The sequence below is a fragment of the Nerophis lumbriciformis genome, linkage group LG20 (assembly GCF_033978685.3).
Source record: "Nerophis lumbriciformis linkage group LG20, RoL_Nlum_v2.1, whole genome shotgun sequence".
Taxonomy (NCBI): Eukaryota; Metazoa; Chordata; class Actinopteri; order Syngnathiformes; family Syngnathidae; genus Nerophis; species Nerophis lumbriciformis.
Genome location: NC_084567.2, coordinates 12775001 through 12794573, shown reverse-complemented (window position 1 = coordinate 12794573; position 19573 = coordinate 12775001). Strand labels below are relative to the sequence as shown.

Genomic DNA, 19573 nt, shown 5'->3' with positions numbered 1-19573 from the left:
GTCTATCATGTCCATAAACATCTTCATGTCTATCATGTCCATAAACATCTTCATGTCTATCATGTCCACAAACATCTTCATGTCTATCATGTCCACAAACATCTTCATGTCTATCATGTCCATAAACATCTTCATGTCTATCATGTCCACAAACATCTTCATGTCTATCATGTCCATAAACATCTTCATGTCTATCATGTCCATAAACATCTTCATGTCTATCATGTCTACAAACATCTTCATGTCTATCATGTCCATAAACATCTTCATGTGTATCATGTCCATAAACATCTTCATGTCTATCATGTCCATAAACATCTTCATGTCTATCATGTCCACAAACATCTTCATGTCTATCATGTCCACAAACATCTTCATGTCTATCATGTCCATAAACATCTTCATGTCTATCATGTCCATAAACATCTTCATGTCTATCTTGTCCATAAACATCTTCATCTTCATGTGTATCATGTCCATAAACATCTTCATGTCTATCATGTCCATAAACATCTTCATGTTTATCATGTCCATAAACATCTTCATGTCTATCATGTCCATAAACATCTTCATCTTCATGTGTATCATGTCCACAAACATCTTCATGTCTATCATGTCCATAAACATCTTCATGTCTATCATGTCCATAAACATCTTCATGTCTATCATGTCCATAAACATCTTCATCTTCATGTGTATCATGTCCATAAACATCTTCATGTCTATCATGTCCACAAACATCTTCATGTCTATCATGTCCACAAACATCTTCATGTCTATCATGTCCATAAACATCTTCATGTCTATCATGTCCATAAACATCTTCATCTTCATGTGTATCATGTCCACAAACATCTTCATGTCTATCATGTCCATAAACATCTTCATGTTTATCATGTCCATAAACATCTTCATGTCTATCATGTCCATAAACATCTTCATCTTCATGTGTATCATGTCCATAAACATCTTCATGTCTATCATGTCCATAAACATCTTCATGTCTATCATGTCCATAAACATCTTCATCTTCATGTGTATCATGTCCACAAACATCTTCATGTCCATCATGTCCATAAACATCTTCATGTTTATCATGTCCATAAACATCTTCATGTCTATCATGTCCATAAACATCTTCATGTCTATCATGTCCATAAACATCTTCATCTTCATGTGTATCATGTCCACAAACATCTTCATGTCTATCATGTCCATAAACATCTTCATGTCTATCATGTCCATAAACATCTTCATCTTCATGTGTATCATGTCCACAAACATCTTCATGTCTATCATGTCCATAAACATCTTCATCTTCATGTCTATCATGTCCATAAACATCTTTATGTCTATCATGTCCACAAACATCTTCATGTCTATCATGTCCACAAACATCTTCATGTCTATCATGTCCATAAACATCTTCATGTCTATCATGTCCATAAACATCTTCATCTTCATGTCCATCATGTCCATAAACATCTTCATGTCTATCATGTCCATAAACATCTTCATCTTCATGTCTATCATGTCCATAAACATCTTCATCTTCATGTCTATCATGTCCATAAACATCTTCATCTTCATGTCTATCATGTCCATAAACATCTTCATGTCTATCATGTCCATAAACATCTTCATGTCTATCATGTCCACAAACATCTTCATGTCTATCATGTCCATAAACATCTTCATGTCTATCATGTCCATAAACATCTTCATCTTCATGTCTATCATGTCCATAAACATCTTTATGTCTATCATGTCCACAAACATCTTCATGTCTATCATGTCCACAAACATCTTCATGTCTATCATGTCCATAAACATCTTCATGTCTATCATGTCCATAAACATCTTCATGTCTATCATGTCCACAAACATCTTCATGTCTATCATGTCCATAAACATCTTCATGTCTATCATGTCCATAAACATCTTCATGTCTATCATGTCTACAAACATCTTCATGTCTATCATGTCCATAAACATCTTCATGTGTATCATGTCCATAAACATCTTCATGTCTATCATGTCCATAAACATCTTCATGTCTATCATGTCCACAAACATCTTCATGTCTATCATGTCCACAAACATCTTCATGTCTATCATGTCCATAAACATCTTCATGTCTATCATGTCCATAAACATCTTCATGTCTATCTTGTCCATAAACATCTTCATCTTCATGTGTATCATGTCCATAAACATCTTCATGTCTATCATGTCCATAAACATCTTCATGTTTATCATGTCCATAAACATCTTCATGTCTATCATGTCCATAAACATCTTCATCTTCATGTGTATCATGTCCACAAACATCTTCATGTCTATCATGTCCATAAACATCTTCATGTTTATCATGTCCATAAACATCTTCATGTCTATCATGTCCATAAACATCTTCATGTCTATCATGTCCATAAACATCTTCATCTTCATGTGTATCATGTCCATAAACATCTTCATGTCTATCATGTCCACAAACATCTTCATGTCTATCATGTCCACAAACATCTTCATGTCTATCATGTCCATAAACATCTTCATGTCTATCATGTCCATAAACATCTTCATCTTCATGTGTATCATGTCCACAAACATCTTCATGTCTATCATGTCCATAAACATCTTCATGTTTATCATGTCCATAAACATCTTCATGTCTATCATGTCCATAAACATCTTCATCTTCATGTGTATCATGTCCATAAACATCTTCATGTCTATCATGTCCATAAACATCTTCATGTCTATCATGTCCATAAACATCTTCATCTTCATGTGTATCATGTCCACAAACATCTTCATGTCCATCATGTCCATAAACATCTTCATGTTTATCATGTCCATAAACATCTTCATGTCTATCATGTCCATAAACATCTTCATGTCTATCATGTCCATAAACATCTTCATCTTCATGTGTATCATGTCCACAAACATCTTCATGTCTATCATGTCCATAAACATCTTCATGTCTATCATGTCCATAAACATCTTCATCTTCATGTGTATCATGTCCACAAACATCTTCATGTCTATCATGTCCATAAACATCTTCATCTTCATGTCTATCATGTCCATAAACATCTTTATGTCTATCATGTCCACAAACATCTTCATGTCTATCATGTCCACAAACATCTTCATGTCTATCATGTCCATAAACATCTTCATCTTCATGTCCATCATGTCCATAAACATCTTCATGTCTATCATGTCCATAAACATCTTCATCTTCATGTCTATCATGTCCATAAACATCTTCATCTTCATGTCTATCATGTCCATAAACATCTTCATCTTCATGTCTATCATGTCCATAAACATCTTCATGTCTATCATGTCCATAAACATCTTCATGTCTATCATGTCCATGCCTCACAGCTGGAGATTATCATGCCTGTTGAGGTGTTTTTATTGGTCACATGTTTTTTCAAACCAGTCCTGGACTGTCGTCTTCACAGCGGCCATCTTTGTGGAAAACCTGGGTCCGGACTTCCGAGAAGACGAGACCTTCTTCTCCGTGTTCGCCATCTTCTTCCCAGCCGCCACCGGCATCCTGGCAGGAGCCAACATCTCAGGAGACCTGACCGTGGGTTTCAACCTTCCTTTGAGTCGCAGTGAAGACCGTCAGACTTAATGCTTGTCCATCTTGAAGGACCCTCAGTCGGCCATCCCTAAAGGAACGCTGCTCGCCATCCTCATCACGGGGGTCACCTACGTGGGCGTGGCCATCTCTGCAGGTTCGCCACAAGTGACATCATCACACTTACTGGCGTGGCGCTTACGCCCGCGTTCTCCCGCCCTCTCAGGGTCCTGCATCGTCAGAGACGCCACGGGCGACCTCAACGACACGCTGAGCGACACGGTCAACTGCACCGACGCCGCCTGCACGCTGGGGTATGACTTCTCCATCTGCAAGGAGGGAGGATGTCAGTACGGCCTGATGAACGACTTCCAGGTACCACGTGGCGGCCGCCAAGCGCCTTTTGTTCTCGTATTTCTACCCACTAACTAGTTCTACTCTTCTTGAGACACCAACAAGGAAAAGTACGACAATATGAGGACCGGTGTGTGTGTGTTCTTGTATTTCTACTCTTCTTGAGACACTAACAAAGAAAAGTACCTTTCGGTGTGTGTGTGTGTGTGTGTGTGTGTGTGTGTGTGTGTGTGTGTGTGTGTGTGTGTGTGTGTGTGCGTTCTTTTATTTCTACCCTTGTGTGTCCGATGCGTCAGTCCGTTAGATTTGTGGCAGAAGTGCTTTGTAGTTAGTGCATGCTGCATGCTGCCCCTGCTTGCTACTCTCTGCTTACAGCTATCGCCGCCAGCTAGCCCCTGGGTGGGTGAAAAGAGGAGCCGAGTGCGTAAGCCTCCTCCTGCTGGTACAAAGCCTCTCCACCACCAAGACCCCTGTGGCGCCTCCTCGTGGCCACACACGATAAACTGCGTCTTTGCGGACACAGGCTAAACTGTAGGGGATCTCGGAGCAGCAGTGGGCCCCAGTGGCGAGGCGTGCAGGCCCACCAGTGTGTGGACACGCCCTGGCGACCGCCAACCACTTCCCCATCTATGGGTTAAATAGATATAAGACCTCAACGGCACTGAAGGCGGATGAAGGCTGCAACAGAGGGTGGTCTCCAGTTGTCATGGATCCATGCCACTGGATCAAGGCCCCTCTCTTCCAAGGACCGTGTGGTGGCTGCAGGCGCATCAGTCTCCCCACGCTAAAAGACGTCACGCGCATGGGAACCCATCCATTTTACATCACGGATACTTCAAAGTCCTCTGGCGACCGGGAAGTGTTAACGGGGGCAGGACAGTGAAGTCTGGCAGTCCCTAGCCACAACCTGGCACACAGGCGGTGGGTGTTAGATTCAGTCGTTAAGCTCATGGACTGAGGCAGAAGAGCTTCTCGGCAGCTGCACCCATGACTGAGCAGCCCTATTCAGGATCCACTCTGCTCACCCCAATAGGGGAGGGGGTTAGAAAAGGTACCTTAAAAATAGCCTGCCTCGCAACATCATGTCTGGAATACCGCATCCAGAGGGATCACCACCACGCGGTCAGAAACAAAGAAAACACAAATTATACATTGGAGCCTGGAACGTGCGAACCCTCACGGACAACCAAGCCAGCGATCGACCTGAAAGGCGAACTGCCATCATCTCCAGAGAGCTAAGGAAGTTCCAGATTGACATCGCAGCACTCTCCGAGACCCGACTGGCCAACGAAGGGCAGCTGAAGGAAGAAAAAGGCGGATATACTTTCTTTTGGAAAGGAAAGCCTGCAAATCCACAAATCCACGGGGTGGGTTTTGCTATTAAGAACTGCCTCATCAACCACCTCCATGAACTCCCTGTGGGCATCAACGAGCGCCTAATGACCTTACGCCTTATGCTTGCTAGCAGTCATATGGCCACGGTCGTTAGTGCCTATGCACCAACCCTTGATGCACAGGATGAAGTTAAGGAGGCCTTTTATGCTGACCTGGACAAAGTTCTATCTGAAGTCCCCAAGGAGGACAAGTTAATCCTGCTCGGAGACTTCAACGCCAGAGTGGGACGAAACCACCACCTATGGAGGGGTACGCTGGGGAGAGAAGGGGTCGGAAATACAAACTCTAATGGCGCACTACTGCTAACTAAGTGCTCGGAGCACAACCTGGTCATCACCAACACACTTTTCCGTCAGAAAACCAAGTTCAAAACATCATGGATGCACCCTCGCTCCAAACTGTGGCATCTCATTGACTACGTCATTGTCCGCTCTAAAGACCGTCGCGACGTCCTAAACACCAGAGCAATGACCAGTGCAGACGACTGCTGGACCGACCATTGCCTCATTCGCTCCATCATGTCCATCCGCTTAATGCGGAAAAGACGGATGCAGAAAAGACATCGAGCTGTTGAGTGACACCACCTACCAACAACAGCTGCAGGAGGCCTTTAGCGCAGCATTGCGCAAACAGTACCCAGAGGATACGGAAACACACTGGAGCACACTTTCGACTGCCATAATGAAATCCTGCAAAAATATCCTTGGTCTCAAAAAGCGGAGACATCAAGACTGGTTTGATGAGAACGACACTGAGCTCCAGCAACTAATTGACAACAAGCGGAAAGCTTTCATCACTTGGCAAAACGACATCCACTGCAAAGTGAAAAGAGTAGCCCACGCCAAAGCGAAGGCAGCTGTCCAAACACAGGTTAGGAAACTGAAGAACCAGTGGTGGACAAAGAAGGCTCTGGAGACACGAGAGGCTTCTTCGATGCCACAAGAGTGGTGTATGGTCCCAGCCACCGCTGCCTAACCCCCCTTCGCTCAAAGGATGGTCTGCTGCTGCTTAAGGACAAGGACGCAATTTCAAACAGGTGGAAAGAACACTATGAAGACCTCTTAAACAGGGACACTATACCTGAGATGGAGGCTCTTGACCAACCCCCACAACAACCCACAGATGAAAGCATGGGAGAACCACCTACCTTGAATGAGCTGCAGGATGCCATTGGGAAGATGAGGAACAACAAGGCTGCTGGGCCCGACGGCATTCCAGCAGAGGTCCTGAAGAAAGGCGGACCCGATCTTACCAAGCACATCCATGCCCTGCTTCTCAAAATATGGGAAGAAGAGGACATCCCTGCACAGCTCAGATATGCCCTAATTGTCTCCATATTTAAGAAAGGAGACAAGGCAGACTGTGGGAATTACCGTGGCATCTCTCTCCTGTCCACCATAGGGAAAGCCCTCGCTCGGGTTTTGGCCAACAGACTCACCCCCCTGTCAGAAAGCGTGCTTCCTGAGTCTCAGAGTGCATTTCGCCCAAGCAGAGGCACCACAGACATGATTTTCATCGCACGACAACTGTAAGAAAAATGCCAGGAACAAAACCAATCACTATACATGGCCTTCATAGACCTCACCAAAGCCTTCGACTCGGTTAACCGTCAGGCCCTTAGGCTGTTTCTGTCCAAGATTGGCTGCCCAGATAAATACATCCGGGTACTGAGACTACCGCATGATAACATGTCAGCCACAGTGCTCAGTGGCAGTGGAGATGAAACGGAACCCTTTAGGGTAGACACAGGTGTAAAACAGGGATGTGTCATCGCTCCAACACTATTTTCCATTTTTGTTGCTACCATCCTCCATCTCACAAACATACATCTAGCCCAGGGAGTCGAAATAATGTACAGAACCGATGGTCAACTCCTCAACATCAACCGTTTCAGAGCTAAAGGTCAAACCACCACCATATCCATCATGGAGTTGCAGTATGCAGACGATAATGCCCTCGTAGCCCTCTCAGAAGAGGACCTACAGTGCTTTTGCGAAGGCATACAAACAGCTTGGTCTTGCCATCAATATAAAGAAAACCCAAATCCTCCACCAATCACCACCAAACAGTAGTGCGCCTGTCCTGCCCCCAAACCTCTCAATTGACAAAATCCGACTGGAAAATGTGGACCACTTCCCATATCTCCGGAGCCTCCTGTCATCTAAAGCTGTCATTGACGATGAAATTCACCACCGCCTCAGCTGTGCCAGTGGGGCCTTCTCAAGGCTGAGGAAGCGAGTCTTCGAGAACCGTGACCTCCAAGCAAAGACCAAAATCCTGGTCTACAAAGCAGTTGTGCTTTCCACCCTTCTGTATGGGTCAGAAGCCTGGACCACCTACAGCAGGCACTTAAAGGCACTCGAGACCTACCATCATAGATAACTCAGAAAAATCCTCAGGATCAGCTGGGAGGACCGACTCACCAACACCAGCGTCCTGGAGGAGGCTGGCTTGCCCACCATCACTGCCACGATAGCCCAAAACCAACTCAGATGGACTGGCCATGAAGTCCGCATGCCTGACTCTCGCCTCCCAAAACAAGTCCTTTTTTCTCAGCTTGTTGAAGGGAAACGGGCCCCGGGAGGTCAAAAGAAGAGATTTAAGGATAACATCAAGGCAAACCTGACAAAGTGTGCATAGACCTTAAGTCTTGGGAAGTCAAGGCAACAGACAGGACGATGTGGAGAAACCTTGTCCGTGAGGGTGCCGCGCAATATAATGACGACCTCCGCCATGCTGCACAAGACAAGCGCGGACTAAGAAAGGAGAGAGCATCCACCAAACAGGCCCAACCCAAACCCACCACCACTACATTCCCTTGTCCACATTGCCCCAGAATAATCGGGTCCAGAATCGGCCTCCACGCCCACCTGAAGACCCACAAGGACCAGGAAGGAGGACAGTCATACTCGACCACAAGTGACCGCCGATGGTGATGGTGTGTGCGTTCTTTTATTTCTACCCTTCTTGAAACACCAACAAGGAAAAGTACCGACAATATGAGGACCGGTGTGTGTGTGCGTGTGTGTTCTTGTATTTCTACCCTTCTTGAGACACTAACAAGGAAAAGTACCTTCCGGTGTGTGTGTGTGTGTGTGTGTGTGTGTGTGTGTGTGTGTGTGTGTGTGTGTGTGTGTTGTTGTATTTCTACCATTCTTGAGACACCAACAAGGAAAAGTACACAATATGAGGACCGGTGTGTGTCTGTGTGTGTGTTCTGGTATTTCTACTCTTCTTGAGACATCAACAAGGAAAAGTACCTTCCATATGAGGACCGGTGTGTGTGTTGTGTGTTCTTGAATTTCTACCCTTCTTGAGACATCAACAATGAAAAATGCCTTCCATATGAGGACCGGTGTGTGTGTGTGTTCTTGTATTTTTACTCTTCTTGAGACATCAACAAGGAAATGTACCATCCATATGAGGACCTGTGTGTGTGTGTGTGTGTGTGTGTGTGTGTGTGTGTGTGTGTGTGTGTGTGTGTGTGTGTGTAAGCGTGTAGGGACAATGGTGATTGTTGTTGTGAGTCACAAGCTTCTTGCAGCTAGCATCCAATGAATGAACACATTGATGATGCGCGCGCGCGCGCGCACACACACACACACACACACACACACACACACACACACACACACACACACACACACACACACACACACACACACACACACACACACACACACAGTGGCTTGAAGAAAATGAAACAAAGAGCGCCATCTGCTGGACCATCGTGGTCACGGCACCACTTACTTATCCCTTCACATTGGCTACAAGTGGTGCCGTGACCACGATGGTCCAGTAGATGGAGCGCTTTGCGAGTAGACTGTAACCGTCTAATGCTTTTGAGTTTGATGGAGGTAAGGAAAGCAGCAAGTTCCTCAAGTGTGTGTGTGTGTGTGTGTGTGTGTGTGTGTGTGTGTGTGTGTGTGTGTGTGTGTTTGCAGGTGATGAGTTTGGTGTCAGCATTCGGTCCTCTCATCACAGCAGGGATCTTTTCGGCCACCCTGTCGTCAGCTTTGGCGTCGCTGGTCAGCGCTCCTAAAGTATTCCAGGTACCAAAAGCCAACAAAAAACCCCATAAATAATCAATAAGCATGACTGATCCAAGTGTGTGTGTGTGTGTGTGTGTGTGTGTGTGTGTGTGTGTGTGTGTTCTTCAGGCTCTGTGTAAGGACAACATCTACCCGGGTCTCGGCGTCTTCGCCAAAGGTTACGGCAAAAACAACGAGCCCCTGCGTGGTTATGTGCTTACCTTCTGCATCGGATTGGCCTTCATCCTCATCGGTAGCACACAAATATCTCCTCTAACTTTCTTTACATCTCTAACATTCTTTACATCTCCTCTAACTTTCTTTACATCTCTAACATTCTTTACATCTCCTCTAACATTCTTTACATCTCTAACATTCTTTACATCTCCTCTAGCATTCTTTACATCTCCTCTAACGTGTTACATCTCTAACATTTGTTACATCTCCTTTAACATTATTTACATCTCCTCTAACATTTCTTACATCTCCTCAAACATTCTTTACACCTCCTCTTAACATTCTTTACATCTCAAACATTCTTTACATCTCCTCTAACATTCTTTACATCTCCTCTAACATTATTTACATCTCCTCTAACATTCTTTACATCTCCTCTAACATTTACATCTCCTCTAACATTCTTTACATCTCTAACATTCTTTACATCTCCTCTAACATTCTTTACATCTCAACATTCCTTACATCTCCTCTAACATTTGTTCCATCTCCTCTAACATTTGTTACATCTCCTTTAACATTCTTTACATATCCTCAAACATGTCTTATATCTCCTCTAACATTATTTACATCTTCTCTAACAGTTGTTACATCTGTAACATTTGTTACATCACCTTTAACATTATTTACATCTCCTCAAACATTTCTTATATCTCCTCAAACATTATTTCCATCTCCTCTAACATTTTTTACATCTCCTCTAATATTTCTTACATCTCCTCAAACATCTTCTCTAACATTCTTTACATCTCCTCTAACATTTGTTACATATCTAGCATTTGTTGCATCACTTTTAACATTCTTTTCATCTCCTCTAACATTCTTTACATCTCCTCTAACATTTGTTACATCTCTAACATTTGTTACATCACCTTTAACAATCTTTACATCCCCTCAAACATTTCTTACATCTCCTCAAACATTTCTTACATCTCCTCAAACATTATTTACATCCCCTCAAACATTTGTTACATCTCCTCTAACATTTGTTACATATCTAACATTTGTTACATCACCTTTAACAATCTTTACATCTCCTCAAACATTTCTTACATCTCCTCAAACATTATTTACATCTCCTCAAACATTCTTTACATCTCCTATAACATTTCTTACATCTCCTTTAACATTCTTTACATCTCCTGTAGCATTTCTTACAATTCCTCAAACATTCTTTACATCTCCTCTAACATTCTTTACATCTCAAACATTCCTTACATCTCCTCTAACATTTGTTCCATCTCCTCTAACATTCTTTACATCTTCTCTAACATTTGTTACATCTCCTCTAACATTTGTTACATCTCCTTTAACATTCTTTACAAATCCTCAAACATTATTTACATCTCGTCTAACATTTGTTACATCTCTAACATTTGTTACATCACCTTTAACAATCTTTACATCTCCTCAAACATTTCTTACATCTCCTCAAACATTCTTTACATCTCCTCAAACATTCTTTACATCTCCTCTAACATTCTTTACATCTCCTCTAACATTCTTTACATCTCCTCTAGCATTTCTTACATCTCCTCTAACATTATTTACATCTCTTCTAACATTCTTTACATCTCCTCTAACATTTCTTACATCTCCTCAAACATTCCTTACATCTCCTTGTTCTTCTTCTGTCTTCCTCCTCTCAGCCGAGTTGAACATCATCGCTCCCATCATCTCCAACTTCTTCCTGGCGTCTTACGCCCTCATCAACTTCTCCGTCTTCCACGCATCCTTGGCCAACTCTCCAGGTGAGCGCGCTCGCTCGCTCGCCGTCTGGCGTGTCCCGTTTCAATGCTCTCCACACCCACAGGGTGGCGCCCCAGCTTCAAGTACTACAACATGTGGGTGTCGCTGGCGGGGGCCATCCTGTGCTGCGTGGTGATGTTCGTCATCAACTGGTGGGCGGCGCTCGTCACGCTGCTCATCGTCCTGGCGCTCTACATCTACGTCAGCTACAAGAAACCTGGTGAGGCCCAAACATTTGCTGGGTCCAGATCTGTGCCCAGTGCTTCAGTTTCTCAACACCTTTTCTGCGTGTGTGTGTGTGTGTGTGTGTGTGTGTGTGTGTGTGTGTGTATGTGTGTGTGTGTGTGTTGTAGACGTCAACTGGGGCTCGTCCACTCAGGCTCTGATCTACAACCAGGCTCTGACCCAATGTCTCAACCTGACTGGTGTGGAGGACCATGTCAAGAACTTCAGGTTGGGCTGTGCAAGCCACTAGGCATCACTAGTGGATCTCAGAGTGCTTCTTGTCACATTATAGATCCCTGCAGACATAACTAGTCGATCTTAGTGTCTTCTAGTTCTTCAGTTTCATACAGACATCAATAGTGGATCTCAGAGTGGTTCTTGTCACATTATAGATCCCTGCAGACATAACGAGTCGATTGTGGTGTGTCAACTAGTTCTTCAGTTTCATACAGACATCCATAGTGGATTTCAGAGTGTTTCTTGTCACATTTTAGATCTTTTTAGACATAACAAGTTGATCTTAGAGTGTCTCCTAGCTCTTCAGTTTCATACAGACATCCATAGTGGATTTCAGAGTGTTTCTTGTCACATTTTAGATCTTTTTAGACATAACAAGTTGATCTTAGAGTGTCTCCTAGCTCTTCAGTTTCAGACAGACATCCATGGTGGATCTCAGAGTGTTCTCTGTCACATTATAGATCCCTGAAGACATAACGAGTCGATCTTAGTGTCTTCTAGTTCTTCAGTTTCATACAGACATCAATAGTGGATCTCGGAGTGGTTCCTGTCACATTATAGATCCCTGCAGACATAACTAGTCCGTCTTAGTGTGTCAACTAGTTCTTCAGTTTCATACAGACATCAATAGTGGATCTCAGAGTGTTTCCTGTCATATTTTAGATCCTTTCAGACATAAGTTGATCTTAGAGTGTCTCCTAGCTCTTCAGTTTCAGACAGACATCCATACTGGATCTCAGAGTGTTTTCTGTCACATTTTAGATCCTTTCAGACATAACAAGTTGATCTTAGATTGTCTTCTAGCTCTTCAGTTTCAGACAGACATCCATAGTGGATCTCAGAGTGTTTTCTGTCACATTATAGATCTCTGAAGACATAACGAGTCGATCTTAGTGTCTTCTCGTTCTTCAGTTTCAAACAGACATCAATAGTGGATTTCAGGGTGTTTCCTGTCACATTTTAGATCCTTTCAGACATAACAAGTTGATCATAGATTGTCTCCTAGCTCTTGAGTTTCAGACAGACATCCATAGTGGATCTCAGAGTGGTTCCTGTCACATTATAGATCCCTGAATACATAACGAGTCGATCTTAGTGTCTTCTAGTTCTTCAGTTTCAGACAGACATCAATAGTGGATCTCAGAGTGTTTCCTGTCACATTTTACATCCTTTCAGACATATGTTGATTTTGGAGTGTCTCCTCGCTCTTCAGTTTCATACAGACATCAATAGTGGATCTCAGAGTGGTTCCTGTCACATTATAGATCCCTGAATACATAACGAGTCGATCTTAGTGTCTTCTAGTTCTTCAGTTTCAAACAGACATCAATAGTGGATCTCAGAGTGTTTCCTGTCACATTTTACATCCTTTCAGACATAAGTTGATTTTGGAGTGTCTCTTCGCTCTTCAGTTTCATACAGACATCAATAGTGGATCTTAGAGTGTTTCCTGTCACATTATAGATCCATGCAGACATAACTAGTCCATCTTAGTGTGTCAAACTGTTATTCCGTTTCATACAGACATCAATAGTGGATCATAGGATTTTACTTAGATCATTTCAGCTCCATGCAGACATAACAAGTCAATCATAGTGTTTCTTCTAGTTCTTCAGTTTCGTCCAGACATTAATAGTGGATCTCAGGGTGTTTGCAGCCACATTATCGATCATTTCAGACATAACTATTTGATCCCCTGGTAGTGATCCGTGCAGGCATCATTAGCCGATCCCAGAGCGTCTCCTGAACCTATTTCGTGTTTGCAGGCCTCAGTGTTTGGTTCTGACCGGGTACCCAAACTCTCGACCCGCTCTTCTCCAGCTGGTCCATTCCTTCACCAAAAACGTGGGCCTGATGGTCTGCGGACACGTCCGGATCGTACGTACGCCTCGCCGGCTGTGTCGGGGTCACCTGACACCCCTGACCTGTGCGTGTGCGTGCAGGTGCGTCGCCGCCCCAACGTGAGGGAGGCGTCCCAGGAACACGCTCGCTGCCAACGCTGGCTCAACAAAAAGCGCATCAAGGCGTTCTACGCTCCCGTCTTCTCCGACTCTCTGAGACACGGCGTGCAGTTCCTCCTGCAGGTGGCGCTGGTCACTCTCCGTGTGTGTCATATCGTGCCAACGCGTGTGTGTGTGTGTGTGTGTGTGTCCTCCTCAGTCTGTGGGTCTGGGCCGCCTGAGGCCCAACACGCTGGTTCTGGGCTTCAAGACCAACTGGATGGATGGAGACATGAACGACGTGGAGACGTACATCAACACCCTCCAGTAGGACCTGTTGCTCCTTCCCCCTGGTCGCCGCCTGACAGGCTGAGAACCTGCTGCTGAATTGTTGCTGTTGTTTCCTCAGCGACGCCTTTGACCTGCAGTTTGGGATGGTGATCCTGCGCCTTCGGGACGGTCTGGACGTCTCCCACATCCAAGACCAAGGTCAGAGGGATGGGGTTTTCATTTGGGACGCTAAAACACCTTCTGATAATCACGCTGTAGTTCGGCCATCTTTAAAAAGTGACTTCATAGAAAACGGCGGCTAGTTAGTTAGTATCCCTTTAGTTGCATTGTCCGATGCTGATATCGGAAATCAATATTGGATTGTATCGACTTATGTTATCTCCCTTGAACACATCGTTGTGCACCGAGTCTGCCAGAGTATAAGATGATGTAGCAGGAGGGATCCGCGTTGGAACTTGTATCAAGTGTGCCCCGATCCAATTTTGATATTGGTCTGATATCATCATCAAAAACAAAAAGGGTGATGATACTGTATGTTGATTGCATGTAAAATGTGTGATATCATGTGCGATACGAGCAGTCCTGCAGCGTGTTTACTTGTGCTAAGTCGGACAGTTAACATCTAAATGTCCTCAAATAGGCAAATAATTTCTTCTATTTTAATAAGCTCATTTACAAAAAGGTAAACATGCTAGGCTAGGGGCTGTGGCTCCTCCTCTACCTCTCTATAGGGATGCTGTGGCTCCTCAGTTTCCTCTTTAAATGGGGCAGGGGGTTGTGGCTCCTTCGTTTCACCTTTAAATGGGGGGATCTGGTTCCTCCATTTCTTCTTTAAATGGGGGATGTGACTCCTCTGTTTCCTTTTTAAATGGGGGGCAGTGACTCCTCTGTTTCCTATCTAAATGGGGCTAGGGGGCTGTGGCTCCTCCGTTTCCTCTCTAAATGGGGCGGGGGCTGTGGCTCTACAGTGTCCTCTCTAAATAGGGCAGGGGGCTGTGGCCCCTCAGTTTCATCTTTAAGTGGGGGGGCTGTGGTTCCTCCGTTGCCTCTTTAAATGGAGGGCTTTGACTCCTCCGTTTCCTCTTTAAATGGGGCAGGTGTGGGGGTTATGGCTTCTCTGTTTCCTCTTTAAATGGGGGGCTTTGGCTCCTCCATTTCCTCTTTAAATAGAGGGGCTGTAGCTCCATTTCCTCTCTAAATGGGGGTGGGGCTGTGGCTCCTCCGTTTCGGGGGTCTTTGGCTCTTCCGTTTTTTCCTCACAATGGGGGGCTGTGACACCTCTGTTTCCTCTTTAAATAGGGGATGTGGCTCCTGTTTCCTCTTTAAATGGGGGGCTGTGGCTCTTCTGTTTCCTCTTTAAAGGGGGTTTGTGTATCCTCCATTTCTTCTTTGAATGGGGGGCTGTGGCTCCTTCATTTCCTCTTTGAATGGGGGCGCTGTGGCTCAGGGCGAAAACATCCCTCACAGACGTCGGCAGGACACAAAAAAGGCAAACGAAAAGTTCCTTTTTGGTCCGACAAATGAGACATTGTCCTGCACCTGCACACGATCTGAGGCTCTCATCAGTCGCCACGCTGACATTCAAGATGGCGTCACCGTACCGTACATCAGAGAGTAGCAGAAGCAACACAACACGTCATGACTAAATAATCACAGCAGTAACACCTTACATAGGAACAGCTGCTCGAACGCATGAAATCCTGTGCAACTCATGAAAAGAAGAAATCAAAAGTGCGGGAAATAATTATTAGCCTTGTCGCGTGTGTGTGATTATAGACAATCTTTGGAAAAACGTTCTAAAACAGAAATACACTTTTTTCATTGTTTAATTTGCACAATTGTCAAAGATACGTGTGAATGCAAGTTAGACAATAGTTAGACACATGTTTTGAAATAGAATTATTATTGTTTCATGGTCTAATTTTCACAATTGGCCATGACACATGTGCGTGCAATCAGTTACATATATGGTAAATGGTAAATGGGTCGTACTTGTATAGCGCTTTTCTACCTTTTTAAGGAACTCAAAGCGCTTTGACACTATTTTCCACATTCACCCATTCACACACACACATTCACACACTGATGGCGGGAGCTGCCAGGCACGGCGCTAACCAGGCCCATCAGGAGCAAGGGTGAAGTGTCTTGCTCAAGGACACAACGGACGTGACTAGGATGGTAGAAGGTGGGGATTGAACCAGTAACCCTCAGATTGCTGGCACGGCCACTCTCCCAACTTCGCCACGCCGATATGGTCAAATAATACAAAATGACCTTTTTTCTGTCACAGTAACAATCACTGCACAATAAAACTGCACATGTGAACAAGTATCAAATCATCATAGTTGCATATTACTTACACACACAAAGCCCCAAAAGCAGAAGCGTGTTAGAAAGTCTCCGGTAACAAACGTGTCCGCATCGTTCAACTTACCGCGTCGTGAGCTTAACTTTGCGAATTATTGAGACCGCGACCATTACCACTCCACTTCAACTTAAAGACGGTTAATAATAAATAGGTTTGTGTCTCTGTTTGACTCGTTTCACCGGGAAATAATAAAAGTACCGACTGTACACTTCCTGTTGATATCGCATCGGATCAACACCTGTATCTGCGCTCCAACATCCGTATGGGAAATGACACCCCGACTTGCCAAAGTCCAGTTCCAAATGCTAGGACCTGAGGAGTCCACTTTGTCGTCCATTTTGCAGACGAGCTGCTGTGGTCACAAGAGAAGCCTCCCGTCAGCAGTAAGGACCCCATGGTGTCAGTCAATCTGGCCAAAGACTCGGACTCGGACTCTTGTCCTTCCAAGACCGCCAGCGCCCAGAGCAGCCCGCTCATCCCCCGAGGTAGGTCCAACGGTCGTATCGTTATTCTTTTGGCAACAAAAGCGGTAAATACTTTTCTCCGCCGCAGACGGAAAACCAACGCTGAGTCTAAGCGAGCAGCGCCTGCTGGAGTCCAGTCAGCAGTTCAAGAAGAAACAAGGCAAAGGAACCATCGACGTGTGGTGGCTCTTTGACGACGGAGGTTTGTTTTTTTTCAAACAAGCAAGTGGGGGGAAAAAAACACACCTGAGAAGAGTGAATTAAGCAGGTTTGACCCGCAGGTCTGACACTGCTGGTTCCTTACCTGCTGACCAACCGGAGCAAGTGGGCCGACTGCAGGATTCGGGTCTTCATCGGCGGGAAGATCAACCGCATCGACCACGACCGACGCATGTGAGTCACGCCAATGCCTGAAGGCAACGCACAATAGAAAAAGTAGTTGCTAGCTTTCTCCTTCCCGTGTGTGTGTGTGAGACATTAACAAGGAAAAGTACCGTCCATATGAGGACCGGTGAACAAGTTAGGACCGAAATCATGGTCCCAATACGGAAAACCATTGCATCTAATAGAGAATGTCTCATTTGCACCCCCTGGTGGTGAAATCTATCAAAATGAGGGTGGTCCCAAAAAGGAAGGATTTTTCAAATTCCGCCCGAATGCAGCTGAGATAGGCTCCAGCACCCCCTGCGACCCCAAAAGGGACAAGCGGTAGAAAATGGATGGATGGACTTTGAGTCGGGTTTAAAAGTGCTCCCCCTCTGGCCAACATATGAAATAACAAGTGTGTGTAAGAAATTGAAATGCACTCTCTTTGGCAAAAATTAAGAAAAATAAATAATAAAATTAATATGTACAGTATATAGAGGGACACGCCGTACAAAATGGATGGATGGATGGATGGAGACATACTGTAATTACTTGAAGTAAATAATGAAGATTAAAAACCAACATAAAAAAAATTAAACTAAAAGCTTATTTCTTTATATTTAAATTAACAAAAAAAAAAAAAAAAAATATATATATATATATATATATATATATATATATATATGTATATATATATATATATATGTATATATATATATATATATATATATATACAGTATGGTCTGAAGGACACGACGTCCACAGTTTCCAAAAACAATTTGAAATGTGGACTCGTCAGACCACAGAACACTTTTCCACTTTGCATCAGTCTATCTTAGATGAGCATAGGCCCAGCGAAGCCGGTGGCTTTGCATAGTAGAGTTTTAACTTGCATTTACAGATGTAGCGACCAACTGTAGTTACTGACGGTGGTTTTCTGAAGTGTTCCTGAGCCCATGTGGTGATATCCTTTACACGCTGATGTCGCTTTTTGATGCAGTACCACCTGAGGGATCGAAGGTCCGTAATATCATCGCTTACGTGCAGTGATTTTTCCAGATTCTCTGAACCTTTTGATGATATTACAGACCGTAGATGGTGAAATCCTTAAATTCCTTGCAATAGCTTGTTGACAAATGTTGTTCTTAAACTGTTGGACAATTTGCTCAGGCATTTGTTGACAAAGTGGTGACCCTCGCTTCATCCTTGTTTGTGAATGACTGAGCATTTCATGGAAGCTGCTTTTATACCCAATCATGGCACCCACCTGTTCCCAATTAGCCTGTTCACCTGTGGGATGTTCCAAATAAGTGTTTGATAAGCATTCCTCAACTTTCTCGATCTTTTTTGCCACTTGTGCCAGCTTTTTTTAAACATGCTGCAGGCATCAAATTCCAAATGAGCTAATATTTACAAAAAATAAAGTTTGTCAGTGTGAACATTAAATATCTTGTCTTTGCAGTCTATTCAATTGAATATAAGTTGAAAAGGATGTGCAAATCATTGTATTCTGTTTTTATTCACCATTTACACAACGTGACAACATCACTGGTTTTGGGGTTAAAAACCAATTACAAAAAAATAAAATAAAATAACTAAAAGCTTACCTTTTTATATATGCATAGTATATATATATTATTAATGTTGTAAATACAAATCTTTATATATCTAGAAAGGGTGGTCCTAAAGAGGTAGGCATTTTTTAGAGGTCTCAAGAAGGTAACAAATACAAAAATGTTTGTGTGTGTGTGTGTGTGTGTGTGTGTGTGTGTGTGTGTGTGTGTGTGTGTGTGTGTGTGTGTGTGTGTGTGTGTGTGTGTGTGTGTGTGTGTACAGGATGGCGACGCTGCTCAGCAGATTCCGTATCGACTTCTCTGACATCAACGTGCTGGGAGACATCAACACCAAGCCCAAAAAGCACAAGTAAATACAAATTTGCCGCCTTTAATAGATCAGGCGCCGCCTGTTCTCGTCGCTCATTAAACACATTATGACGGCACTATCTGTGAACGCGGCTCGTCGTTGCATTCCCGTATGACTCTGCTTCCGAACACGACTGGTCGGCCAGAGCACAAGAAGACTTAGCAGCAGGGATCAGTGTTGCCAGATTGACAGCTTTGTTGCTATATTTGGGGAGTATTCAGACCCCTTAAGGCAACTGGCAACAAATAAAGTGACTTTTTGGAGACCGAAAATGCACCATCTCCTTTTTTCGACGAAAACAAATTATGTCTAAAATTGCACGGCCATGCGTTATGGCCAATTATGCAAATTAGACATAAAATTAATATATTTGTATTTTTGAACATATTCGT

General features: G+C 43.8%; 1 pseudogene; it reads left to right on the top strand.

Moving 5' to 3' along the window:
* LOC133619444 (solute carrier family 12 member 2-like) overlaps positions 1-19573 on the top strand; it is a 43402-nt pseudogene that overhangs the window by 20486 nt on the left and 3343 nt on the right.